Genomic DNA, 27,295 nt, shown 5'->3' on the forward strand with positions numbered 1-27,295 from the left:
TCACACCTGTAGTCCCAGCTGCTCAGGAGGCTGAGGTGGGAGGATCTCTTGAGACCAGAAGTTGGAGGCTGCTGAACTATGATCACTGCACTCCAGCCTGGGTGACAGAGTGAGACCCTGCCTCTAAAAAAAAAAAAAAATTAATTAATTAATTAAAATTGCTCAGGCCCAGCTGTGTGAAGGCCAGTGTCCCCACACTGCCCGCCATCCCCCTGCTGTGTTCTTGCTGAGAGTTCCTTACTGAGGGCTCCATTTCCTGGCCCGGTGGAATGCCTGCTCCCAGCTCCCTACTCTCCCAGGCTGCTCCCTTATCTATTGGGCCAGTCTCTGTTTCCCTTTAGTTTTGGAATCCATGGGTTTTTTCCCCCCCACAAGAAACCTTGGCGGAAGGCTTTGTCCATAGGGAAGCAAAGAACCCAGTTAGCAGCTCAGCTCTGGCCTGGCCTTGGCCTTGACCTTCCACAGTACTGTGAGCCAGCAGGTAGGTAAGCTCACCGGTGCTATGCACGGCCTCCTTCAGATCCTTCTCCGGGCAGCCTACCAGAGACTGTATTTGCAAAGGAGCTGGCAGGGCCTGTGTGGAGCCAGCTGCTCTGTGCCTGATAAGTTTGTTTGCTTATCTTTGTTTGTGTGCTTGTTGCTGGCTCCTTGGAGCTATGGGTGTGTTTGTGGGGTGTTGGAGATGACTGACCCTGATTGGTAAAATAGGGATGAAGCGAGCAGGGCAGGGTGTGTTGTGAGAAATAATGTCATCTATTCTTCCGGTGCCCCCCACTTCTTCCCCACAGAGAGATTTTCCTTCTGTTCCCTGTCCTAGAGGGCCCTGGGGCAGCAGCTTTTAGGTTCTTGGAAAGATGGGGAGCAGCCACCCCCACTGAGCAACTCAGATTGAGGTTGGGGTGTGCTGCCCTCCCAGACGACTGGAAGATTGACACAGCAGCGCTGTTTCAGTTCTTTGTTCTTTGTTGGCTGGGATCACTGGAAATATATCAGTGAGACTTAAATGTGTCCTGGGAGCTTGAGCTGCCCAGTAGGCGACCCATGGCTGCAGAACAGCCAGCTCCAGCAATGTGTCATCCTGGAAGGGCAGCTGGCCTGCCTTCTGTCAGGTCACATGGGTTGGCTGATGTTGGTTTCTGTGTAATTTTTTTCCTCCTTTTTAACATGGTGCCTCAAAGTCACGGGGACTTGAGGGTAGAAATTAGGAGGGAAGGGCAGGTTTTTCAACTGGCTCTTGGGCTGTGCTTGACAAAGCCATCATTGTTTTGAATAAAGTGCCACTTGGTGTGGTTTGCGTCGCTCCGGTGCTCTGAAATTGGCTTCTCTTCTTCCACCTCTGCTGCTGATCCTGGGGGTGGGCTGGGAGGAGGACCACTGGTTCCAGAGGAGAAACCACTTCCCTTTGCCTCCCTGCTCAGCAGGAGCAGCGGGAACAGCGTCTTAGGACAGTGAGTTAACTGCTGCAGAGCAGCTGGGCGTGGTGGCTCACGCCTGTAATCCCAGCACTTTGGGAGGTCAAGGCGGGAGGATCACTTGAGCCCAGGAGTGTAAAACCAGCCTGGGCAACATAGCAAGATCCTCTACAAAAATTATTTTAAAAATTAGCCAGTCATGGTGGCATGTGCCCGTGGCCCCAGCTACTTGGGAGGCTGAAGTAGGAGGATGGCGTCAGCTGGGGAGTTTGAGGCTGCAGTGAACCATGATTGTGCCACTGCACTTCAGCTGGCCTAGGCAACAGAGCAAGGCCGTGTCTCCAAAAAAACCAAAACAAACCAAAACAAAACCCCAAAACAAACAAACACAAAAACCAAACTATTGCAGAGCAGATTGCTGTCTCTTGGTCCAGCGGGCATCCTGGACCCTAGCTGTTGGCAGCCAGCGGGCATCCTGGACCCCAGCTGTTGCAGCCAGCCTTGCCTCTTGGTAATGCCCTGGGGGCATTGCCCTTCCAGGCATCGTGCTGCATGCTGGTGGCCCCAGCCTCACTTGGCCCTTGCCTGTTCCAGACATGAGACCGCCTGCTGTGGTCAGGTTCCCCACCTGCTGTCCCTGCAGCCCGGGCTGATTTCCCCAACGACCTTTTTGGTCTGATGTCTGTCTCTATCATGTGTATGATGCCTCAGGCTACAAATAACCAGCAAGAGAGAACAGTTCCTCTGCTGAACTCCCTCAGGGGGAGGAGCAGAGCCTCAGGGCTTTGGCTTTCTGATGCCAACTTAGGTTGCACTGTCCTACCTCTGTGCCTCCTTGGTTTCCTATTTGTGTGGCTGTATGAGGAATAGTCCTCATATCCAAATATATCTGTGGAAATCCCAGCCCTGAAGGAGTTTAGGGCATTAGGAGAACTCCCTTGGTGGGTGGGAGGGTGGAGGCGGCTCACATGGAAAGGTGTTTGTAGTGAGAAGATGGAGACTACATTTCCTCCCCAAGTCAGGAACTTCGTTTCTCTGCATTTGAATCAATAGCTCTCCAAGTGCAGTGTGGTTATACCCCGACATTTGAAGAGCCAGGAAGGAGGAAATGCAGAGTACAAAAGCATGTCAGGTCTCTGCCCCAGACAGCCAAGTTCAAGTGTTTTTTTTTCTCAAAGATGGACATGCAGTGCAGGAGGAGTGTAGACCTGGTGAACAGAGCTGGGTGGTCAGGTGGCAAGATGAAATGACCTTATCTACAGGGTTAGTTATTCAGACAGACTTGGGAAGCACCTCTGTGGTACCATTTGAGGAGCACAGAAGAATCTGTGAATGGATCTAAAATGACTTCTTTAGGTCAGTCCTTTGAGTTTTATGGGATTAAGGTTGGCTTGCTATTAAAATGTGTTTGCAAAAATACCTAATTTGCCCCTCTCTTAAGGAATAGAGCTTCCTTTGATATTAACCAGTTTTCTAGATCACTGTTTATTTTGTTTAATCATCTCTTTTACAAAATTAACCATTTTTAATGGGAAGTAGAAATCTGTCTCAAATGCATACTCATTTTTGCTGCTTTCTTGAACATATTGAACATAACTTTTGATTATTTAGAAACATATTTTTGAATATTATTTATTGCATTATTGTGGTAATCTTTCATTGTTAAGGTATATTGAATTCTCTGTTCAACAGTCCCAGACTTTCTCATGAGTTAGGTTTTCAACTTGAATGATCGTCTCCTCTAGGCTTTTGGCTGTCACTTGCTCAGCAGTGAGTTTCCCTTTTTGTCTGGTGTCTCCCATTTTCTATTGGTTTGCATAACTTGTTAAATTGAGTGTAAAATAAGGGTAATTAACTTAGTGAGGGTTTAGAGACTCTCCTCTGAGTCAAGTGCACAGACCTTTGTTATCTATCTTGAATTACTTTTACTTACTTCTGGATAACTAAATTAAGCTCCAGATAATTGTGAGATAATGGTATACATACAGACTCCTTTTACAGAATACTCCGAAGCCATTATTAGCCAGTTATTAGCCAGTTACATCAGTGAATGTTGTTCACCAGATTAACTTGTATGTGTAATAGAAATTATCTGCAAATCTTGTGAAAGGGCAAAGATCCTCAACTCTTCAAAAAATTATAATATATTCTCATTTTTGAAATCTGGCAAATAAGTAAACTCAATCAACAGGGCAGACTGTGTCCCCGGGCTAACTGAATTTTACTTTTTGCCAATTATGAGATGGACATTCACTTCTTCCCCTTTGCCAAGAGGAAATCATTCTGTGAAGGTTCTTTTCCTTCCTCCTCCCTCATCACATAGAGGTGCATGCTCATGGTCAAATGCAGGATTCAGACATTTTGGAAAGACAGGAAGAAAAGAGCCCTGGAAAGCTGCTCTTAGAGTTACACCCTGTTGTTTTGTCCCTTTGCTTTTTTTTCTTTTTGTTTTTCCTGTGCCCATGTAGGTAAAAATAGACCTGCAGCATCATTTTCAGTTGTCTTTTGAAGAACAAAAGTTTTTAATTTTGAGAAAGTCTAATATATCTGTCTTTTTTTTTCTTTTCATGCTTTTTGTGTTGTATTTAAGAAATCTTTGCCAGTCCAAGGCCTGTAAGGTTTTTCTCCTGTATTCTCTTCAAGAAGTTTTTTTTTTTTTTTTTTTTTTTTTTTTCTGAGACGGAGTCTCACTCTATCACCCAGGCTGGAGTGCAGTGGTGGGATCTCAGCTCACCGCAACCTCCACCTCCCGGGTTCAAGCGATTCTTCTGCCTCAGCCTCCCGAGTAGCTGGGATTACAGGCCTGTGCCACCATGCCCAGCTAATTTTTGTATTTTTAGTAAAGACAGGGTTTCACCATGTTAGTCAGGCTGGTCTCGAACTCCTGACCTTGTGATCCGCCCACCTCGGCCTCCCAAAGTGCTGGGATTACAGGCGTGAGCCACCGCACCCGGCCTTCTCTTCAAGAAGTTTTATAGTTTTAGCTTTTACATTTAGGATGTGAACCATTTTGAGTTAATATTTGTATATGTTGTGAGGTAAGGGTTGTGATTCAGTTAAATAGTCCTTTGATGACTATCCTTGTTTATAGCTCTTCTCATTACACTTCTTAAATTATTTCCTTGAGATATATTCTCGAAAGTGAAACTACAAGATCAAAGTAGGTATTCACACTGAAGTCTGATATACATTGCAAGAGTAGTTTTCAAAAGTTGTATTAATTAGAAAAGACAGCCCCTAGAATGGGAGAACATATTGGCAAATTATATATCTATTAAAAGATGTATATTTAGAATATATAAAGAATTCTACAAATTAAAAAAAGCACAAATAACCCAATTTAAAAATGGACAGAGGACTTGAATAGACATTTTTCCAAAGAAGATATACAAATGGCCAATAAACATGTGAAAAGATGTTTAATACCATTAATCGTTAGGGAAATGTGCTCAAAACCACAGTAAGAGGCTACTTCACAGCATTAGCCTGTGGAAAGTGTGGGAGAGCATTGAGATCCATTCCCTCTGCGTGCTGGTGGGAATGTACAATGGTGCAGCCGCTGTGGAAAACAGTCTGGCAACTCCCCAACACATTAAACATGGAGTTACCATGTGACCTAGCAATTCCCTTCCTAGGAATCTCCCCAAGAGAAATGAAAATACAGTTCCTACAAAAACTTGTACACAGATGTTCACAGAAGTATTAATCATAACAGCCAAAAGTTGGAAATAGTCTAAATGTCCACCAGCTGATGAATGGATTAAACAATGTGATATATCCGTGGATAGGAATATTATTCAGTGGCAAACAGGAGTGGAATGCTGACACATGCTACAACATGGATGAGCCTTGAAAACATGACACAGAGTGAAACAAGTCAATCCCAAATGGTTACATATTATATGATTCCACTTATGTGAAATATGAAATGTCCAGAATATGCATTCATGTAGAGACAGAAAGTGGATCAATAGTTGTTTAGGGTTGAAGTGGAATAACTAAAGAGTGTGGGCATTTCTTTTAAATGCTCTAAAGTTGTGATGGCAGTTGCATAGCTCTCTGAATATATGAAACACGATTGAATTATACACTATTTTTTGAGACAGGGCCTCGCTCTGTCACCCAGGCTGAAGTGCAGCGGCATGATCACGGCTCTCTGCAGCCTCGACCTCCCAGGCTCAAGGCATTTTCCCGCCTTGGCTTCCCAAGTAGCTGGGACTACAGGTGTACGCCACCATGCCTGGCTAATTTTATATGTATGTGTGTATGTATGTATTTATTTATTTTTGAGACAGAGTTTCGCTCTTCTACCCAGGCTGGAGTGTGGTGGTGCAATTTTGGCTCACTGCAACCTCCACCTTCTGGTTTCAAGCGATTCTCTTGCTTCAATCTCCTAAGTAGCTGGGATTAGAGGCGCCCGCCACCATGCCCGGCTAATTTTTGTATTTTTAGTAGACACGGGGATTTACCATGTTGGCCAGGCTGATCTTGAATTCCTGACCTTGTAATCCACCTGCCTTGGCCTCCCAAAGTGCTGGGATTACAGGCATGAACCATTGCACCTGGCCTTTTTTTTTTTTTTTGAGACAGAGTCTCGCTGTGTCACCCAGGCTGGAGTTCAGTGGCACGATCTCGGCTCACTGCAACCTCTGCCTCTCGGGTTGAAGCAGTTCTCTGCCTCAGCCTCCCAAGTAGCTGGAATTACAGGTGCCCACCACCACACCTGGCTAATTTTTGTATTTTTTTTTTTTTTTTAGTAGAGACAGGGTTTCACCATCTTGGTCAGGCTCGTCTTGAACTCCTGACCTTATGATCCTCCCGCCTTGGCCTCCCAAAATGCTGGGATTACAGGTGTGAGCCACTGTGCCCGGCCTAATTTTGTTTGTTTTTTTTTTTTTTGTAGAGACAGGGTTTTGCTGTGTTGTCCAGGCTGGTCTCTAACTTCTGGGCTCATGTGATCCTTCTGCCTTGGTCTCCCAAAGTGCAGAGATTACAAGTGTAAGCTACCGTGCCTGGCCAAATTGTACACTTCAAATGAGTGAACTGTGTGGTATGTGAACTATATTCCAATAAAGCTGTTACAAAAAGCATGTGGTACCAATTAATAGTCCCACTAGTGTTATTTAAGAGGGTCCAACTCCTTACATTATCCCCAACCCTGGGTATCATTACTATAATTTAAAAACTTCAATCAGCTCTATTAAGGTATAATATGTAAACAATAAAATTCACCCTTACAAGTGTACTGATTTATAGTTTTGGCAAATGTATGCACACATGTGACCACTGCAATCAATATACAGAACATTTCCATGACCCCAGAAGGTTCCCTCGCGCCCTTCCCAGGCATCCTCTCCTTCCGTATCTGCGCACTGTCACTGTGAATCAGATTAGTCTTTCCGTGTGTTTTGTATAAATAGAATCAGACAGTTTGTATCCTTGTGTCTCGCTTCCTTTGTTCGGCATGTTTTTAAGACTTATCCATGTTGCTGTCTGCACCTGTAGTTAATATTCTGTCGTATAGATATAGCAGTGCGTTTTCTCCATTCATCTGTTGGTAGATGTATTTGATTTATCTTCAGTTTTCTTGTTTTTGGCTTTACCATAATTACCTTTTTTTTTTTTTTTTTTGAGATGGAGTCTCACTGTCTCGCCCAGGCTGGAGTGCAATGGTGCGATCTTGACTCACTGCAACGTCTGCCTCCCGGGTTCAAGCAATTCTCCTGCCTCAGCCTCTCGAGTAGCTGGGACTATAGGTGCCCGCCACCATGCCCAGCTAATTTTTTTGTATTTTTAGTGGAGATGGGGTTTCACCACTTTAGCCAGGATGGTCTTGATCTCCTGACCTTGTGATCTGCCCACCTCGGCCTCCCAAAGTGCTAGGATTACAGGCATGAGCCACCACACCCGGCCAGCCTTTTTTCTTGTAGAAGAATCCTTCTGCCTTCCCCCCGTGGCTCTGACCTTTTGAAGGGACTGGCCCAGTTGTCTTGAAGTCCGTCCCACAGTCTGCATTTGTCGTTTCCTGATGAACATGTTTCCTTGCTCCCCGTGTTTCCTCTAAACCACTAAATCACGTGAGTCCTGAAAGGCTTTGTTAGATTTAGGTGAAACATTTTTGGTGGGTGCCTCATGGGTGATCACATCAAAGGTCCATACTGTCAGGTGGGCCCACTGTTGGTGGTGCTAAATTGGGCCATTTGGTTCAGACCTTGACAGCCATATCCTTTTTATCTCTGCAGTTAGTCACTGGGGAAGCTTCACTGATTGTGGAGCTCCTTACACCTTAAGGACTAAGCTTTTTTCCTAATGCCTCTCTCAGTTTGACACTTACCTTCTAACTTTGCTTATTGATTTTTTTTTTATTTAGAAGAGATTTTTCACGGGTTTTTTTTTTGGAGACGGAGTTTCGCTCTTGTTGCCCAGGCTGGAGTGCAGTGTTGAGATCTCGGCTCACCACAACCTCTGCCTCCCAGGTTCAAGAGATTCTCCTGCCTCAGCCTCCTGAGTAGCTGGGATTACAGCCGTGCCTGGCTAATTTTGTATTTTTAGTGGAGATGGGGTTTCTCTGTGTTGGTCAGGCTGGTTTAGAACTCCCGACCTCAGATGATCTGCCTGACTCGGCCTCCCAAAGTGCTGGGATTACAGGAGTGAGCCACCGCGCTCGGCTGATTTTTCACTTTTATGTGGTCAAAACACCCATGGTACAAAAGAGGTATCTCTCAAAACTTCCCTTTTAGAGGCGGAGCTTGCAGTGAGCCGAGATTGTGCCACTGCAGTCCGGCCTGGGCTAAAGAGTGGGACTCCGTCTCAAAAAAAAAAAAAAAACTTCCCTTTTATAAGCATTTTCCCCCCCTTCTTTTCCTCCTCTCTCTCTTGTTCCCTTCTTTCTCGGTCTGCTTTACTTTAGAACCTGATGTGACAAATTAGCTTTGATTCCTATTCTGTCATCTTTTTGGACTATAGGTTCAGACTATAGGTTCACACTTAAGTGTGAGATGTTGGCCAACTGGCATTTCCATCGCTTCACTTGCTCTTCTTTTTCAAGGACTTGCCTGTTGCCCAGGCCAGCCCCTGGCTGGGAAAAGTAGCAGCAAGGTTGGGACTTTGATCCTAGGCTCTGCACTGTGGGTGGTGTTATCTCAACTTATCCTCTGTCTTCAAAGCTGCAGACCCATTTATGGTGGTGATGGAGAAGGGAGGGAAGAGCATGGGCCAGAAGCCAAAGCTGCTCGTTTCTGGAGAAGGCCTCCTGATTCCCTCTTCCTGAAACCCTTTTCTCTCCCTTCTCTTTCCCTGGTTAACTCCTGCCTGCCCTTGGAGACTCCGCTCAGGCATCCTAATTAAGGAAAACACCACTGGGTGCCCCTCCATTGCACTTCCATACACTCCACACATGCCTTTGCTCACTCAAAGGAAGACCTTTCTGTCTTCTGCATTAGCTCGTGAGGTCCTGAGGGCAGAGCCAGGGATGGCATTGTCACTGTGTTGTCACTGTCTGTGCAGAGCCTGACACATCGGGCTTTTGGTAAGTGTTACTGGGATGTTCCACTCCCTGGCCTGCAGAGGGTTTCTGTATGGTGTGGATGCATTTGATTCCTGGTGGTGAAAGCAAGATGGAATCGCAGGGTTTTTTTTTGTTTTTTTTTTTGAGATGGAGTCTCACTCTGTCATCCAGGCTGGAGTGCAGTGGCGCGATCTCGGCTCACTGCAACCTCCACCTCCTGGGTTCAAGTGATCCTCCTGCCGTAGCCTCCTGAGTAGCTGGGACTACAGGCCTGCACCACCAAGCCTGGCTAATTTTTGTATTTTTAGTAGAGATGGGGTTTTACTATGTTGGCCAGGCTGGTCTCAAACTCCTGACCTCAGGTGATACACCCACCTTGGCCTCCCGAAGTGCTGTGATTACAGGTGTGAGCCACCGCACCCGGCCTTCACTGCTCTTGATTCCCATAGATTCATGGAGCTGAAAGAGATGTAGCAGCATCAGCTGCACCAGCTGCACTAGCTTCCGGGTGCAGGACTCCAGCTGGGCCCACGCCTCTCCTCTGAGAGCACTGGCAGGGGTTCAACGTCACCAGCCCTCCTCCTTGTGTTCTCCTCTGTCTGTCGACCTCTCCCAGGTTGTCCACTCTAGCTTGACTAAGAGGCACTTGATAAGGGTCACTGCTGTGAAGTGTGCCTGAGAGCTGATGGTGCAGGCAGTCATCAGGCCCTTGGTGGCATTTCCTCGCGGCGGGAGCTGGGGGTTCAGGTGACAGGACAGCTGTGAAACCCCCAGCTGCAATTCCCGTGTAAGGGCTAATAAAGACATTTCTGCCTGTGCTGTCGCTCTTGGGGGGATGCATTTGCATTTTCCTGGATGTACCTAATCTCACAGCTCTGGTGCTCTCCAGCTCCGCAGCACCTTTGCTCAGCATCCCCCCACAGTCGTTCCCCCTCTTCCCATCCAGAGTCACGGTGAGGCTTGGCCACAGTGGCCTAGAGGCTTTAATTGTACGGTTCCCACAGCACAGTGAGTCAGACAGCCCTGAACGTCTTGGGAAGCATCAGCTGAATGTATGAATTCTTTTTACTGAGAACCTCCTGTGTTCCAGATAGAAAGTCAGTCTGCTCTAAATACCTGGCTTCATTTCATTCTTACCACAGCTCTGTGAAGTAGTTTTCTTTTTTTCCCAAAGAAAGTGAACTTCTGAAAGGCCAGGTGTCTGTCCAAGGCTGCAGAGCTGGCAGGCAGTTGGACACTGACTGCCCTCTCCCAGCTCTCCTGTAGCTGGTGGTGACGGGGTGGTTAGAAAAGTGTCTTTTCCGAGTTGGCCCTGATTGAAAAGGGGGATTTGGGGGGACACTGTCCTCCCCCAGCTCTCCTGTGACCAGTGGTGACAGGGTGGTGATAAAAGCATCTTTCTGAGTTGGCCTTGATTGGAAGGTGGGGGGTTGCGGGGACACTGCCCTCTCCGGCTCTTCCCTGGCCGGCGGTGACTAGGTGGTAATAAAAGTATCTTTCCAAGCTGACCCTGATTGGAAGGGGCGCCATGTGTCCCCTGCGAAAGGCAGCCTGGCCTGTGATGCTGCTGATGGAGAAGATGAATTTTTATGACATTAAGACAGAGTCAGGGCCGAAAGGGGTGGTTCACACCTGTAATCCCAGCACTTTGGGAGGCTGAGGCGGGTGAATCACGAGTTCAAGAGATCAAGACCATCCTGGCCAACACGGTGAAACCTCGTCTGTACTAAAAATACAAAAATTAGCCAGGTATGGTGGCGGGCATCTACAATCTCAGCTACTCAGGAGGCTGAGGCAGGAGAATGGCTTTAACCCGGGAGGCAGAGGTTGCAGTGAGCCGAGATAACACCACTGCAACTCCAGCCTGGCGACACAGCGAGACTCCATGTCAAAAAAAAAAAAAAAAAAGACAGAATTAGATTTCCTCAGTAAAATCTGGGATTTTGCCTTCAGAGGAATCATATTATCATTCTTCCTTATGTCAGGAAAGGGTAGCAGGCCCTTGTACATAACACGAGGACTGAAACTTTATAGTAAAAAAATCAGCATAAATGGTTGGCTTCAAGTTTTGTTCATAATTACTCTCTCCCTGCTCGACCCCTCCCCACCTCTAAATGCACGCTGGCCCCCAAAGATCTGCAGGAAGGAGAAGACACAAAATCTCCTTCCCATGTGGGTCACGCCCTTTCATTAGTCCGTGAGCTCCTGCAAGGCCTGTGTTTTGGTTTCGTTTGTGTGTGGAGGGAACCAGCAGTACATCAGGGACTTCAGTTTTGAGAAATCAGTGCCCGTCACTGTCTAGGCAGACTTCTTTTTCCTGCTCTGTAGTTTTTCTTAAATTATGTGTGTCTTACAAATTCTCATTCCATTTTAGTCTATTCTTCCAGGAGGCCTTCAAGCAGGGGTAAATGAAAGAGAGAGACATTAGTCACTCTGACCTTGACTTTCAGTGACTAAACCTGTGCTCACCCTCATGTGAAACTATAAAAAATATAATTTCCTTTTTAGGTGGCACAATCTCAGCTCACTGCAACCTCTGCCTCCTGGGCTCAAGTGATTCTCCTGCCTCAGCCTCCTGAGTAGCTGGGATTACAAGCGTGCACCACCACACCTGGCTAATTTTTGTATTTTTAGTAGAGATGGGGTTTCACCATGTTGGCCAGGCTGGTCTCAAACTCCTGACCTGAAGTGATCTGCCCACCTTGGCCCCCCAAAGTGCTGGGATTACAAGGCGTGAGCCACCACGCCCAGCTAATTTTTGTATTTTTAGTAGTAACGGGGTTGCACTGTGTTGGCTAGGCTGGTCTTGAACTCTTGACCTGAAGTGATCCGCCCGCCTTGGCCTCCCAAAGTGTTGGGATTATAGGCATGAGCCACTGTGCCCGACTACTTTTTGTATTCTTAGTAGTGATGGGGTTTTGCCATGTTGGCCAGGCTGGTCTCGAACTCCTGGCCTTAAGCGATCCACACTGGGATTACAGGTGTGAGCCACTGTGCCTGGCCCAAATTGTTGCTTTTCACAGACAGGAAAGAAATGTAGATATATGGAATGCTGACAAAGATGTAATCCGTTCATACGTCTCAGGAGAGACAGAAGGGCTGTTTGACCTCAGATGGGTTGGCTGAGGAGATTTGCAGCATGTCTGAAATACAAAAACTGTTTCTACAGCTTGCCTTCAATTTAGAGTAGGCTCCAACTCTTCTGCCCATCCCAAACTCCTCTGCTACTTGGAAGGTTAATAAGTTGACTAAAAAACACCCATGGGAAGAGGATGCAAAGGAGAGATTTAGGTTGACAACTGATTCTCAGTAGTAGATGGGATAAAGCATCTTTAGCAGGCAAAGGGAAAATGGATTTTATTTTGGAATTTCTATTATGTGATGAGGGCAGTACAAAGTTGTTCGTATGCTTTTTTGAATCCTCTTCCTCAAATAAGCCAGAATCCTGTGGTTGCAGTGGGTGTTACAGGATCCAGCTATTCTTCCTTTTGCCGAATGGAAGTGGGTGTGACCCCAACGCATCCCTGCTCTGGGTGCCTCTCATTTTTATTCTTTAGGGCCAGGAACTCTCTTTTTGGGGAGGGATACAATTCCAGACCCTTAAAACTGAAAATAATTGGGAACAATCTTTACTGAATTATCTCTGGTCTCAAAAAGGGAAAAACCTATTTAAAGCCTATTTAGGTTTAGGGTCAGGCACGGTGGCTCACATCTGTAATCTTAGCACATTAGGAGGCCGAGGCAGGAGGATCGCTTGAGGTCAGGAGTTCGAGATCAGCCTGGGCAGCGTAGGGAGATGCTTATCTCTCTTTTTTTTATTTTTTGAGACAGAGTTTTGCTCTTGTTGCCCAGGCTGGAGTGCAATGGCACGGTCTTGGGTCACTGCAACCTCCGCCTGCTGGGTTCAAGCAATTCTCCTGCCTCAGCCTCGTGAGTAGCTGGGATTACAGGTATGTGCCACCCTGCCTGGCTAATTTTGTATTTTTAGTAGAGACAGGGTTTCTCCATGTTGGTCAGGCTGGTCTCAAACTCCCAACCTCAGGTGATCCACCGGCTTCGGCCTCCCAAAGTGCTGGGATTACAGGTGTGAGCCACTGCACCTGGCCTGGGAGACGCTTATCTTTACCAAAAAAATTAAAATTTAGCTGGGCATGGTGGTGCATGCTTGTAGTCCCAAATTCTTGGGAGGCTGAGGTGGGAGGATCACATGAGCCCAGTAGTTCAAGGCTGCAGTGAGCTATGATCATGCCACCGCACTCCAGCCTGGGCAACAGAGCTAGATCCTGCTCTTCAAAAGAAAAAAAAAAAAAAAGGGCTGGGCACAGTGGCTCACGCCTGTAATCCCAGCACTTTGGGAGGCCAAGGCGGGCGGATCACGAGGTCAGGAGATCAAGACCATCCTGGCTAACATGGTGAAACCCCGTCTCTACTAAAAATACAAAAAATTAGCCGGGCGTGGTGGCGGGCGCCTGTAGTCCCAGCTACTCAGGAGGCTGAGGCAGGAGAATGGCGTGAACCCAGGAGGCGGAGCTTGCAGTGAGCCGAGATGGCGCCACTGCCCTCCAGCCTGGGTGACAGAGCAAGACTCCGTTTCAAAAAAAAAAAAAAAAAGTCTATTTATAGGTCTTGGCTACCTGGCGAGTGTTACCTAATCCTTTTAAATGCATCAGACAGCTTCAGATTTCTTTGACTTGTAAGTAGGCTGTGTAGCTGGCAGTGCCTTGAAATGACTAATAGTGGTGATAATATCAAATTTGTTTTTTGTCAGTCTTCATAGGTGCTTAGAAACATTTGCAAGTATGATCTGTTTTTATTACATCTCTGGTAGCCAATTTCTAGAGTCTTGACTCCAGGTGTGTACTCTGGCTAGAGAATGCTGTTCCTTGATTTATTGCCTCTTTAAGCCAGGTGTCTGCAATTGGTTAGAGTTTTTCATTCTTTACATAAATATTTTACCTTGGTGAATATTTAAACCAACTACCAACGAATTACCTTTTTATGAAGGTGCTAGGGAAAAGCTGTATTCTTTGAGGACAGTCATGCTTAGTACTGAATATAATGGAAACCTTTCCCTGCTGCCTGTGGCTTAGCCATTTGGTCAGGGTGAGGATGGCAGTTGCCATATCAGCTAGGTGGGGCTATGTCAAACACAATAAAATGTGGATAGTGCTTGTGTTTGAGTGGTATAACTGCGTGATTTGGTTTTGTTTTGCTGTTTTTTCTTTCTAAATTTCCTTTTTATATTATTTAGAAATGTTAGAAAAATATGATCAGAAATGTGAAGGAGGTTCATGAAGCAAATTATAGCAAACCAGATAGCTTTGGATTTCTCTTTTTAAGTAGGTTAAGTAGTGTAAGTAGAGTAACATTCCTTAATTTGGTATGGCGATGGCCTAATTTGAAGTGGGGTGCTGCCTACATTAATTGATTTATTAAACATAATCCAAATCAACATATTAAAATAGTTTTCTTTTTTCTTTCTTTTAGAATAGTTTTATTTTGAGATTTGTCAAGATGGTCATAAAGTTCACTTGAAAGAATAGTAGGCAAGAATTCTAAAGTTGTTTTAAAGGATGATGGGTGCTAACCTTACTTAGATAGTAAAGTATATCACAGAGTTGTGATGATTAAATTAGTGTGATGGCAGCACAGGATTGGACACAGGTCAGTGGTGATGCAGGGCCCAGAACAAGCCCTGGTATAGGTGAAGATGCAACATATGTTCAGAGAAGTGTCGTAAGTCATTGTGGGAAGATGAGACAATGAGATAACTAGTTGGAATTTGTTTTTGTGAGCTGTGTAAAGAACTAAATTGATTTTCTCCCCAGATGAATCAGAGTTATGTAAAAAGTGAAATCATTAAAAATGTATGTACAGGCCGGGCGCAGTGGCTCACGCCTGTAATCCCAGCACTTTGGGAGGCCAAGGCAGGCGGATCACAAGGTCAGGAGATCGAGACCATCCTGGCTAACATGGTGAAACCCCATCTCTACTAAAAATATATATATAAAAAAATAGCCGGACGTGGTGGCGGGCGCCTGTAGTCCCAGCTACTCAGGAGGCTGAGGCAGGAGAATGGCCTGAACCCAGGAAGCAGAGCTTGCAGTGAGCCAAGATCGTGCCACTGCACTCCAGCCTGGGCAACAGAGCGAGACTCCATCTCAAAAAAAAAAAAATGTATGTACAAAACTCATAAGAAACAACATCCAGAAGTGGTCCCAAATATATGTATCTATGGGAAGGGGGTGTATGATGAAGATGGACCTTTAGTTTAATAGGGAAAGATGGATTATTTAGGAAATCTTACCTAAAGCAGGATCCCTACATCATCCCTGTACATTCATTCCACCAAATAAATCCTAGTTGGCTTTATTGAATTGAATGTAACAAGGGAATCCGTGAAAGTTCTAGAAGGAAACAGGTGTTTTCAAAGTCTTAGGCTAGGAAAAGCCTTGTTAAGTACGACACAAAAAACAGAAACATAAAAGAAAGGACTTCTAAATTTTGACTATGTTAATGAAAATTAGTGTTTATCACAGCATTGTTTATTTGAAACAGCACGTCTGTTAATATAAATGTATGTCTATGGGGAAATGGTTAAGTAGATTATGATAAATATGTACAGTGAAATATTCTGTATATAAAAATAAAATAATATAAAACTTTATTGGCATAAGATGTCTGTGACATATAAGTGAAAAATGGGTTATAAAACAAACCTGTTCCTACCTATTTAAACATTATGTTATTCATATATATATGGATTTTTTGTTTTTTTTCTTTTTGTTTTGAGACAGGGTCTCACTCTGCCATGCAGGCTAGAGTACAGTGCTGAGTTCACAGCTCACTGCAGCCCTGCAGCTTCCACCTCCTGGACTCAGGTGCTCCTCCCACGTAGCTGGGACTACAGGCATGTACCACCACACCTGGCTAATTTTTGTATCTTTTGTAGAGATATGGTTTCGCCATGCTGTCCAGGCTGGTCTCGCCCTTCTGGGTTCAAGCGATCCACCCACCTCAGCCTCCCAAAGTGCTAGGATTACAGATGTGAGCCACCACATCCAGCCTATTTATATATTTTTATCTTTATTTATATACATACATAGTCAGATGAATATGTATTGCCAAGACTTAAGGGCCAACTACAGAGTTAGAACAGTCCATATAACTGCCTTCATTTCTTTTTTTTTTTTTTCTGTTTTTTTTTTTTGAGACGGAGTCTCGCTCTATCGCCCAGGCTGGAATGCAGTGGTACGATCTCAGCTCAGTGCAAGCTCCGCCTCCCAGGTTCATGCCATTCTCCTGCGTCAGCCTCCCAAGGAGCTGGGAGTACAGGCACCCGCCAGCATGCCCGGCTAATTTTTTTGTATTTTTAGTAGAGACGGAGTTTTACCGTGTTAGCCAGGATGGTCTCGATCTCCTGACCTCGTGATCCGCCCACCTCGGCCTCCTAAAGTGCTGGGATTACAGGTGTGAACCACTGCACCCGGCCTTTTTTTTTTTGAGACAGCGTTTCACTCTTGTTGCCCAGGCTAGAGTGTAATGGCGCAATCTTGGCTCACCGTGCAACCTCTGCCTCCCAGGTTCAAGTGATTCTCCTGCCTCAGCCTCCTAAGTAGCTGGGATTACAGGCATGTGCTACCACACCCGGCTAATTTTTGTATTTTTAGTAGACAGGGTTTCATCATGTTGGCCAGACTGGTATCGAACTCCCGACCTCAGGTGATCCACCCACCTCAGCCTCCCAAAGTGCTGGGATTACAGGCGTGAGCCACTGCGCCTGGCTGACTGCCTTCATTTCTAATACCAAATGCAAGTTGGGGAGTTCCCAAAACCACCCTCAGTTTCAATAATTCACTAGAAAAACAGAACGCACTGAAAAGTATTATATTCATGGTTGCAGTATATTATAAGGAAAGGATTCAAATTAAAATCAGTCAAGACGCAAGTTTTTACTGGACTTGATCCAGTCTACCCTTGTGGTTGACCTTTAGTCTCTAGCTCCTCCCAGATGTCTGGCTAAGACCTTTAGTTAGCCTTTCCTCTGGAGGTTGGAACTGATACCCTGTGCTCCAGGACCCCATTGTAAGTCAGATTGGTAACTGTTCTGTGGCCAAAGCCCCCAGGCAAACAAAGACACTCCCATCAGGCAGAACTAATTTCTAATTCCAGAGACCTAGAATTCACCTCCCAGCAGCCCAGGGCAAAGGCTGGACCTCTCTTTGGGAAGGTTACTTCTTTTTTTTTTTTTTTTTTTTTTGTGGGGGCGGGGGGACAGGGTCTCACTCTGTCGCCCAGACTGCTGGAGTGCAGTGGCACGATCTCGGCTCACCTCAACCGCCACCTCCCGGGTTCAAGTGATTCTCCTGCTTCAGCCTCCCGAGTAGCTGGGATTACAGGTGTGCGCCACTACTGCCTGGTTAATTTTTTTATTTTTAGTAGAGATGGGGTTTCATGATGTTGGCCAGGCTGGTCTTGAACTCCTGACCTCAAATGATCCACCTGCCTCAGCCTCCCAAAGTGCTGGGATTACAATCGTGAGCCACCGCACCCAGCCAGGAAGACTACTTCTTTGCTACACAATATTATCACCAAAATGTAACAGGTTATTTCTAGGTGGCGGAATTGAAGGTGAGTTTGCTTTTGTTCTTTGCACTTTTCCTTTTTGTTTGAATTTTCTTTTATTATGGATAGATATATATTTTAATCAATAAAACTACAAAAGCTTAAAAGATAAAAGTGAAAACTAAATCTCTGAATGGGTGGGAGGGCAGGCAGGGAAGCAGTACAAGAAATTCTAAAGAAAAACCAGTAGCGGCCAGGTGCGGTGTCTCACGCCTATAATCCCAGCACTTTGGGAGGCCGAGGCAGGTGGATCACCTGAGGTCGGGAGTTCAAGACCACCCTGGCTAACATGGTGAAACCCTGTCTCTACTAAAAATACAAAAAATTAGCTGGGCATGGTAGCGGGCACCTGTCATCCCAACTACTAAGGAGGCTGAGGCAGGAGAACTGCTTGAACCTGGGAGGCAGGGGTTGCAGTGAGTCAAGATCGCACCATTGCACTCCAGCCTGGGCAACAAGAGCGAAACTCCTTCTCAAAAAAAAAAAAAAAAAGACCAGTAGAGATGACTACACAAATATGTAACCTACATTCAAAAGACATGCCATAAAAACAAGTAAAAGACAATGAAAATCCTAGGGGAAGCATTTGCAGAAACATCACAAAGCATTAGTACCACTAATATTATAATATTGCGAATATAAAATAGCAAGGGAAACAATGGCTGACACCTGAGCACAGCTGTAATCCCAGCACTTCGGGAGGCTGAGGTGGGCAGATCACCTGAGGTCAGGAGTTCAAGACCAGCCTGGCCAACATGGCAAAACCCTATCTCTACAAAAACACAAAAATTAGCCAGGCATGATGGCAGTACCTGTAATCCCAGCTACTTGGGAGGCTGAGGCAGGAGAATTGCTTGAACCCGGGAGGCGGAGGTTGCAGTGAGCCAAGATCATGCTGCTGCAATCCAGCCTGGGTGACAGAGCGAGACTCCATCTGAAAACACACACACACACACACACAACATTGACATTTCAATGACTGTAAATGACGTGTAGTCTATTTACCAGTAATGTCCCAAAGCCAATTTCCCGGCTTTGACATTGCGCTCCAGCGATACAAGAGCCACCACTGGGGAAAGCTGGGTGAAGGGTATGTGGAGCTCTTTGTTCCATTTGTGTGACTTCCTGTGAGTCTATAATTACTTCAGAATAAGGTTTTTTTTTAATTTTATTATTATTATACTTTAAGTTTTAGGGTACATGTGCACAACGTGCAGGTTTGTTACATATGTATACATGTGCCATGTTGGTTTTTAGAAAAGGCAAAGGGCATGGGCAAACAGCTCAGAAAATAAGGGGCACATGGCTAATGCACTGGTTTTTAATTATGAAATTTCATTAACAAATGATGCAAATTGAAGTGAAATACCAAGTTTGCCTCTTGCAAATCTGGTTTCATCTCCAGTCCGGAGGAGTGGGGAGCACCTTGGGGTCTGATTGGGGTTTACTCTTCTGGCGAGGAAACCTAGGACTCTGGCTTTAAATGGTGCCCTGCCCAGGGGTCCCTGCCCCTGCCCCTGCCTGAAAGTTCACTTATGGCTTGAATCTGACAGGAAACTTAAGAACATGCCCAAGAAGCTCCTAAAACTCAGGAGCATGCCTCACCATGTCCAGCATTGACCGCGTGCTGGGCCCAGGCCCTCATATCTGCTATGGCTGACCCAGCTGTCCAGTGTGGTGGATGTGGTCACTGTTTTGCAGAAGGTGGGCTGGGCCGGGCCGGCCTGGGTGACGAGGCCAGAAATGGAACCACTCTGCTTTCTTTGTTGGTTAGAAGTGGTCTAGACATGGTGGTGTCTGTCCTCTAGTGGAAGGCCTGGACACAGCCCATCCCAGGCAGGGTGAAGTCACCATTGCAGGCAGGCACATCTTGCCTGGTATCCACTCCCTCAAGTTGCCCTATTTTTGGGTGGTCATGGAAATGATTACTCCCTGCTTTTCACACAGAAAAGACAAACATACCCTCACAAACAAGCTGGCACGCATGTGGGCGGAGCACCTGCAGGCACTCGAACACTTGCACACTGGAGTGTGCACCAGCCTTCCCGCCACAGCCCTCGGATCCTGCTTCTCCAACAGGATGTTCTTTGAATGTAAGAAAAAAGATGCCAAGAGATCCACGAGGAGGATGGGGCAGGACCTGAAACCCCCTGGGGTTCCTCCATAGGAGACTCTCTGCTCGGGCAGGTGGCCCGACATGCACACTGCCCCTCCTGTCAAGCCATTGGCTGCGGCCCCTCCCGCGTGCCAGCTCCTCAATGAACCTTTGTTCGTCTGTAGCCTGTTAGCTTTGGCTGCTGGCAGCCTGTGGGACCAGGCCCACATCCCAGGACTAGCCGATAGAGACTGCCCTTTTGAAGCAAGTGAATTGGACTCCTGGAAGAGTCATTCCTCCACTCCCTCATTGAAACCACCTAATAACCGTGATCCTCACATCTGGATCTGGTGCACAGAATTGACTCATTCACAAGTTTATATCTGTTTTTGTGATGAATTGCCTTCCGCAATTAACTAGAAGCCCTAGAATGTCTTGGACCTTGCCTGGTCATTTTTCCTTGTTTATTTTGAAAAAGTAATACAGTAGTCCCCCCTTATCTGAGGGGGTGTGTTCTAAGACCCCAGTGGATGCCTGAAAGCTCAGATAGTGCCAAACCCTGTATACAGTACATTTTTTTCACATGTTAGCTATATACTTGTGATAAAGCTTAATTTATAAGTTAGGCACAGTAAGAGATTAACAACAATAATAACAGAGCAATTATGACAATCTACTATTCACAATTGCATGGATAGAAAATCTGTTTTTACCATAGATCTTAGCAACCTCAGCCTATGATTTTTTTCCTTGTTGAGAACTTTCACCTTTTCACTTAATGAAAGCACTTTAAGGCTTCTCTAGGTCATATCTGAATTGCCAGCATCACTACTCTTATGCTTTGTGGCCATTATTAAGTAAAATAGGGGCTACCTGAACATAAGCACTGTGATATCACAACCATGGATCTGATCACTGAGATGGCTGCTAAGTGACTTAGCAGTTGGGTGGCAACTACAGTGTGGATCTGCTGGACAAAGGGATGAGTCATGTCCCAGGCGGGACAGAGCGGAACGGCATGAGATTTCATGCTATTCCAAATGGTGCACAGTTTAGGATTTATAGATTGTTTATTTCTGCAACTTTCCATGTAATATTTTCAGACAGCGGTTGATCATGGGTAAAGCACAATACCGCAGAAAAGGGAGGAATGCCGTACATTCCAGTGTTATATTTCAACAATACAAAACGGTGATCGGTGAACACTCCTTCTCACTGGACCCCTTGCTTCTCCAGCTCATCTCTGCAAAGGGAAATCACTGTGGCACTCTTACCTTTTCTTATGTATCCATCTTGGCGGTCTTTTCTCCTCCCTCCTCTCCTACGTGTCTGTGTGGATATCTCTGAATATAAACGGTAGCCATACCAGGCCGGGCGCCGTGGCTCACGCCTATAATCCCAGCACTTTCGGAGGCCAAGGTGGGTGGATTACTTGAGGTCAGGAGTTCGAGACTAGCCTGGCTAACATGGTGAAACCCTGTCTCTACTAAAAATACAAAAATTAGCTGGGCATGGTGGCACACGCCTGTAATCCCAGCTACTCGGGAGGCTTAGGCAGGGGAATTGCTTGAATCCGGGAGGCGGAGGTTGCAGTGAGCTGAGATTGCCACTGCACTCCAACCTGGCGACAGAGTGAGACTCCCATCTCAAAAAAAAAAAAAAATAGATAATAAAAATAAAAAACACATGGGCTGGGCACGGTGGCTCGTGCCTGTAATCCCAGCACTTTGGGAGGTCGAAGCGGGCAGATCACAAGGTCAGGAGATCAAGACCATCCTGGCTAACATGGTGAAACCCCATCTCTACTAAAAATACAAAAAATTAGCTGGGCATGGTGGCGGCGGGCATCTGTAGTCCCAGCTACTTGGAGGCTAAGGAAGGACAGTGGCGTGAACCTGGGAGGTGGAGCTTGCAGTGAGCCGAGATCGTGCCACTGCACTCCAGCCTGGGCGACAGAGCGAGACTCTGTCTCAAAAAAACAAACAAAACAAAACAAAACAAACAAACAAACAAAAAAGAAAAACAAATGGTAGCCATACCATATATCTTGTACCTTGGTTTTATTTTTGTTTTTTCACTTAACAGCGCATCTTGTAGGTCTTCGCTATCTGTTACCACATAGAAATGTGTTATTTTAAAAATTACACCGTAGTGTTCCACTGTGTAGATATGCCAGTTTTTTTGTTTTGTTTTGTTTTGTTTTTGAGATGGAGCCTCGCTGTGTCGCCCAGGCTGGAGTGCAATGGCGCAATCTCAGCTCACTGCAAGCTCCGCCTCCCAGGTTCATGCCATTCTCCTGCCTCAGCCTCCCAAATAGCTGGGACTACAGGCACCTGCCACCACACCTGGCTAATTTTTTGTATTTTTAGTAGAGATGGGGTTTCACCGTGTTAGCCAGGATGGTCTCGATCTCCTGACCTTGTGATCCACCCGCCTCGGCCTCCCAAAGTGCTGGGATTACAGGCGTGAGCCACCGCGCCCGGCGATATGCCAGTTTTGACTGGTTCCCTGTGATGAATATCTAGGTTATTTCCAACCTTTTGCTGCCGCAAACAGTGCTGCAGTTTAATGTCCTTCTCTTCACGTCTTTGTGCCCATGTGAGGTGGATCTGTCGAATCACTTCCTAGGGGTGGGCTTGTGGGTCACAGGGATGTGCAGTCACAATGTTGACGGGCAGTTGTCAGCTTGCCCTTCAAAAAGGCTCACAATTGTTTTTGCCCATCATTCTATCCCCAGCACCAGCTTAGTGACGAGAACTCTTCCCCACCAGAGCTCTAAACTGATTGGGAAGTAAAACGGAGGAATCACTTTGTAGCAGCGCTATTCGCTGTAGCCCAAAGGTGGATACGACCTGTGTCCTACTGATGATGGAGAAACAGAATGTGGTCCATCTATACATGGAACATGATTCTGCCTTGAAAGTAATGAAGTTCTGAGCATATTTTTTTCTTTCTTTCCCCCTCCCTCCCTTCCTCTCTCTTTCTCTCTTCCCTTCCTTCTCCTTCTCTTTCTTTTCTCTTTTCTTTTCTTCTTTTGAGACAGGGTCTTGCCCTGTCACCCAGGCTGGAGTGCAGTGGTACAATAGTGGCTCACTGCAGCCTTGACCTCCTGGGCTCGAGTGATCCTCCCATCTCAGTCTTCTGAGTAGCTAGGACCACAGGCACATGCCACCAAGCCCAGCTGATTTTCTGATTTTTTGTGGAGATGGTGGTCTCTCACTACGTTACCCAGACCAGTCTCAAACTCCTGGGCTCAAGCAGTTCTCCTGCCTTGGCCCCTCAAAGTGCTGGGATTACAAGTGGGGAACTAGGTAATGGTGCTGGTTATAAAACATTGTGAATGTTCTTAATGGCACTGAATCATCTACTTTAAAATGGTTAAAATGGTAAATTTTATATTTATTTTACTACAAGAAAAAGAGTCAGCAGATGGTGGCCAAAATACTACCTTTATTGTTGACCAAGCTGAGGATATGGCTTGTAAGAGGACCCCGGACTGACCTTCCATCTCCACCCACTCTTCAGGAGCAGGGGAAGGAGGGAACGACCCCAGCCCAGGTTCTTCTTCAGCACTCATTGTACCTGTCCTGCAGCACTCACTGTGAGATGCCCCACTCTACCTGTCTGTCAGGGAGTAGGGAGGAAGCCAGGGATGTTTTGCTAAGGGGTGTCCCTCTAAGAAGCACCAGGAATGGTGAAGAAACGTTGCCCCATGACAAACAAATATGGTTGAATGAACAAATGAATGGGCTCCACCACTGTTCTGAGACCTATAACGACAGCCCCAGAGCCCTCTTCATGCTTGTTTTTTTGTTTGTTTGTTTGTTTTTTTGAAACGGTGTCTCACTCTGTCGCCAGGCTGGAATGCAGTGGTGCCATCTTGGCTCACTGCAACCTCCGCCTCCCAGGTTCAAGCGATTCCCCTGCCTCAGCCTCCCAAGTAGGTGGGACTACAGATGCGTGCCACCATGCCCAGCTAATTTTTGTATTTTTAGTAGAGATGGAGTTTCACCATGTTGGCCAGGATGGTCTTGATCTCTTGACCTCATGATCCGCCTGCCTCGGCCTCCCAAAGTGCTGGAATTACAGGCGCGAGCCACTGCGCCCAGCCTTTTCTTTTTTTTTTTTTAAATTGAGACGGAGTCTTGCTCTGCTGCCCAGGCTGGAGTGCAGCAGCGAGGTCTCAGCCTCCTGAGTAGCTGGGATTACAGGCACGTGCCACCGTGCCTGGCTAATTTTTGTATTTTTAGTAGAGACAGGATTTCACCATGTTGGCCAGGCTGGTCTCGTGACCCTCCTGACCCTCGTGATCTGCCCACCTCAGCCTCCCAAAGTGCTGAGATTACAGGTGTGAGCCACCGTGCCCGGCCTCTGCCTGCTTTCTTTTGGAGAGAATGGTCTGAGCAGGAGTCAGGAGTTCATCCCAGCGGGACCCAACAGAATTAGGGACCCCTGACCTGGCCATGCCCGGCCTGCCCTCTCTGCCTGCCCCTGTTCTTACTTCCAGCTTGGTCTGTGCAAGGCTTGCAATTTAATTTCCTTCCATTCCAAAGCAGTCTCTTGCCAGCCCTCTGAGGAATTCATAGTTTGCTAGTTTCATCCAAGAAAAGTTTTGAGAGAGACCTTTGTTGTACTGTGAATTTCCTGTTTCATGTCAAGAACCTGCCTTCTAGGAAGGGCAGCCATGGCAGGGTGGTGTAAAGATTGTTCTTCATGGAAAATTTAGCATTCATTTAATAACTGCATATTTAAAACACCTCCCATGTGCCAGGCCCTGTGCTGGCGACCCTAGGCGATGGCCTTCCCACAGAGGGGGAGGAAAGGGCTAGCGAATGGGTGAGTGCAGTCAGCCTTCTCTGTTCTGATGGGCAGATGGCAGGGACGGGTTCAGGAGGTGGAGGCCGGAGGAGGATTGCGTGTCTTGGGGGAAGCCAGTGGTCTTGCAGAAATGGTCAGAACATGTTTCTGGTCTGCTTTAAAGAAGGAATGGAGCATAATCCAAGTTAGACTAAGAGGCAGCCCAGTCACCTTTGTCTGGAAGATGTTGAGCTGGCAGCATGAGTTAGGGGAGCAGAAGTCCCCCCAGTCACAGATGCTTTCTGGTGGTGCTTCCCTGGGGGCTCTGCCAGGGAGGGCTGCCCTCCACTGCTGCAGGCTCCCCTGTGGGCTTTTTAAAAAAAATTTTTAGACAGGGTCTCTTTCTGTCACCCAGGCTGAGGTGCAGTGGCACCATGATAGCTCACTGCACCCTCCAACTCCTGGGCTCCAGGGATCCTCCCACCTCAGCCTTCCAAGTAGCCAGGACCACAGGCACAGGCTACCACTTCCTGCTACTTTTCTTTTTCTTTTTCTTTTTTTTTTTTTGAGACGGAGTCTTGCTCTGTCGTCCGGGCTGGAGTGCAGTGATGTGATCTTGGCTCACTGTACTCTCCGCCTCCCGGGTTCACGCCATTCTCCCGCCTCAGCCTCCCAAGTAGCTGGGACTACAGGCGCCTGCCACCACGATGCCTGGCTAATTTTTTTTGTATTTTTAGTAGAGACGGGGGTTTCACCGTGTTAGCCAGGATGGTCTCGATCTCTTGACCTCGTGATACATCCGCCTCGGCCTCCCAAAGTGGTGGGATTACAGGTGTGAGCTACCGTGCCCGGCCTTCTTCTTTTTTTTTTTTTTTTAAAGAGACGAGGTCTTGTTACATTGCGCAGGCTGGTCTGGAACTCCTGAGCTCAAGTGATCCTCCCGCCTCAGCCCTCCAAGTGCTGGGATTACAGGCGTGAGCCACTGCACCTGGCCCATTGTGGGACTTTTAGAGCAGCTTTTCCTGAGTACCCTGTGAAGAAGGGTCCCCGTGGATGTCCGCGTAGGAAATGTCCCCGCTCCTCTCCTTGAAGATTGACGGGGCACAGCCTAACAGCTCTGCCAGGCCCATCAGGAGCCTGCCCAGGGTTTCTGGGCATGAGTCATCCAGGGCGTCCCTTCCTTTGTGACACCTGAAGCATTCATTGCCACCTTGCCACCTTCTGAGGCATCACAGAACTTCACGCGTTGCCTCCTCAGATCTTGACTTGAAATTGCCTTGGGGGCGGGCTGGGGGTGCGGGCGGTCGACCCTTTCCAGCCGGCCGTGGCTGGTTTGTTTGGATTTTGAGTTGGACGCCCTTCTTTGTGTTTGTTGAGCGCCACCTGTTGGTCATAGAGATATTACCGAAACTCGGGGTGGAACGGTGATCCCAGTTGGGAGTTCTGGTCTCTGTGTTGCTGCTGAAGTCTGACTGTGTTTGACGTAAACACCCAAAGAAAAGGGAAACATTTCAGCTCACGGAGAGGAAGAAGAGGGGACCCTCAAACTAAACTTTGAGGTTTCTAGCCTGTAAGGCTAAATTTCCCTGCGTCTTGCCGCTCCCCTCATTGTGTGTGATTAAAGCTGTTGGTATGACACCCTCTGCCCTCCAGCTTTGTCTGCTGTACCCCCTGCCTTCAGACTCCCTTTTTTGGTTGGTTATTTTTGTTTGTTTTCTGAGACGGTCTTGCTCTTTCACTTAGGGCGGAGTGCATTGGTGCCATCATGGCTCACTGCAACCTCAAACACCTGGGCTCAAGCGACCTTCCTGCCTCAGTCTCCCCAGTAGCTGGGACTACAGACGCGCGCCACCATGCCCGGTTCACACATTGAGGGCTTTTCACTGCCTCGATCAGGCTGAGTTCTGCTCACTGGGGCCACCACAGGCCAGGCAGAAGGAACTGTGTGGGCTTCGTCGAGCTGGCTTTCCCTATCCACTAGGCCTTTGCTTAAACGCCACTTCCTCCAGAAAGCCTCCCCTCGCTGCTCTGGTCAGGTTGGTTATCCACCTTGTGCCCACAGCCATCTGCCCTTCAGGACGCTGAGCTCAGAGGCATGACGTGTGCTCCCACCCAAGGCGTGCTGCATGAGGGGAACCTCCCCGCCTCAGCTGCCCCGCTGCCTCAGCCGCCCCCCTGCCTCAGCCATCCCCCGCCTCAGCCGCCCCCCTGCCCTCAGCCGTCCCCCTCCTCAGCTGTCCCCCACCTCAGCCGTCCCCTGCCCCAGCCGTCCCCCACATCAGCCATCCCCCGCCCCAGCCATCCCCCGCCCTCAGTCCTCGGCTCTTCACAGCGCAGAGCAGGTGAGGCTTCTGCAGCTACGCAATCCCACCCTCAGGGCTGGCCTGGCACTCGGAGCTGACCTCTGCCCAGGTCTCTGTTCCTGGTGTTGGCAGAGGGCACCGGTGTCACTTTTTCCACCTGTGGAGAAAGAGGAACCACATGGCAATATGGCAAACATAAGAGAAAGGACTTCAGGGCAGGGGTTGTTAAAAACATCATACCCTTCAATATATGTACCTACTATGTACTCATAAAAATCAAAACAATTTTTTTTTAAATTATGCCTTTTGCCAGGCACGGTGGTGCGTGCCTGTAATCCTCCCACTTTTGGAGGCTGAGGTGGGAGGATCACTTGAGGTCAGGAGTTCAAAACCAGCCTGACCAACGTGGTGAAACCCTGTCTCTACTAAAAATACAAAAATTAGGCCGGGCTTGGTGGCTCATGCCTGTAATCCCAGCACTTTGGGAGGCCGAGGCAGGCACATCAGCTGAGGTTGGGAGTTCCAGACCAGCCTGACCAACATGATGAAATCCCAT

General features: G+C 47.2%; 1 protein-coding gene across 6 annotated transcripts in view; it reads left to right on the plus strand.

Annotated features, from left to right (window-relative positions):
• MLXIP (MLX interacting protein) overlaps window positions 1-27,295 on the plus strand; it is a 68,454-nt gene that overhangs the window by 18,779 nt on the left and 22,380 nt on the right. The gene's annotated exons all lie outside the window — the stretch shown is intronic.

The sequence above is a fragment of the Gorilla gorilla genome, chromosome 10 (genome assembly GCF_029281585.2).
Source record: "Gorilla gorilla gorilla isolate KB3781 chromosome 10, NHGRI_mGorGor1-v2.1_pri, whole genome shotgun sequence".
Lineage (NCBI taxonomy): Eukaryota > Metazoa > Chordata > Mammalia > Primates > Hominidae > Gorilla > Gorilla gorilla.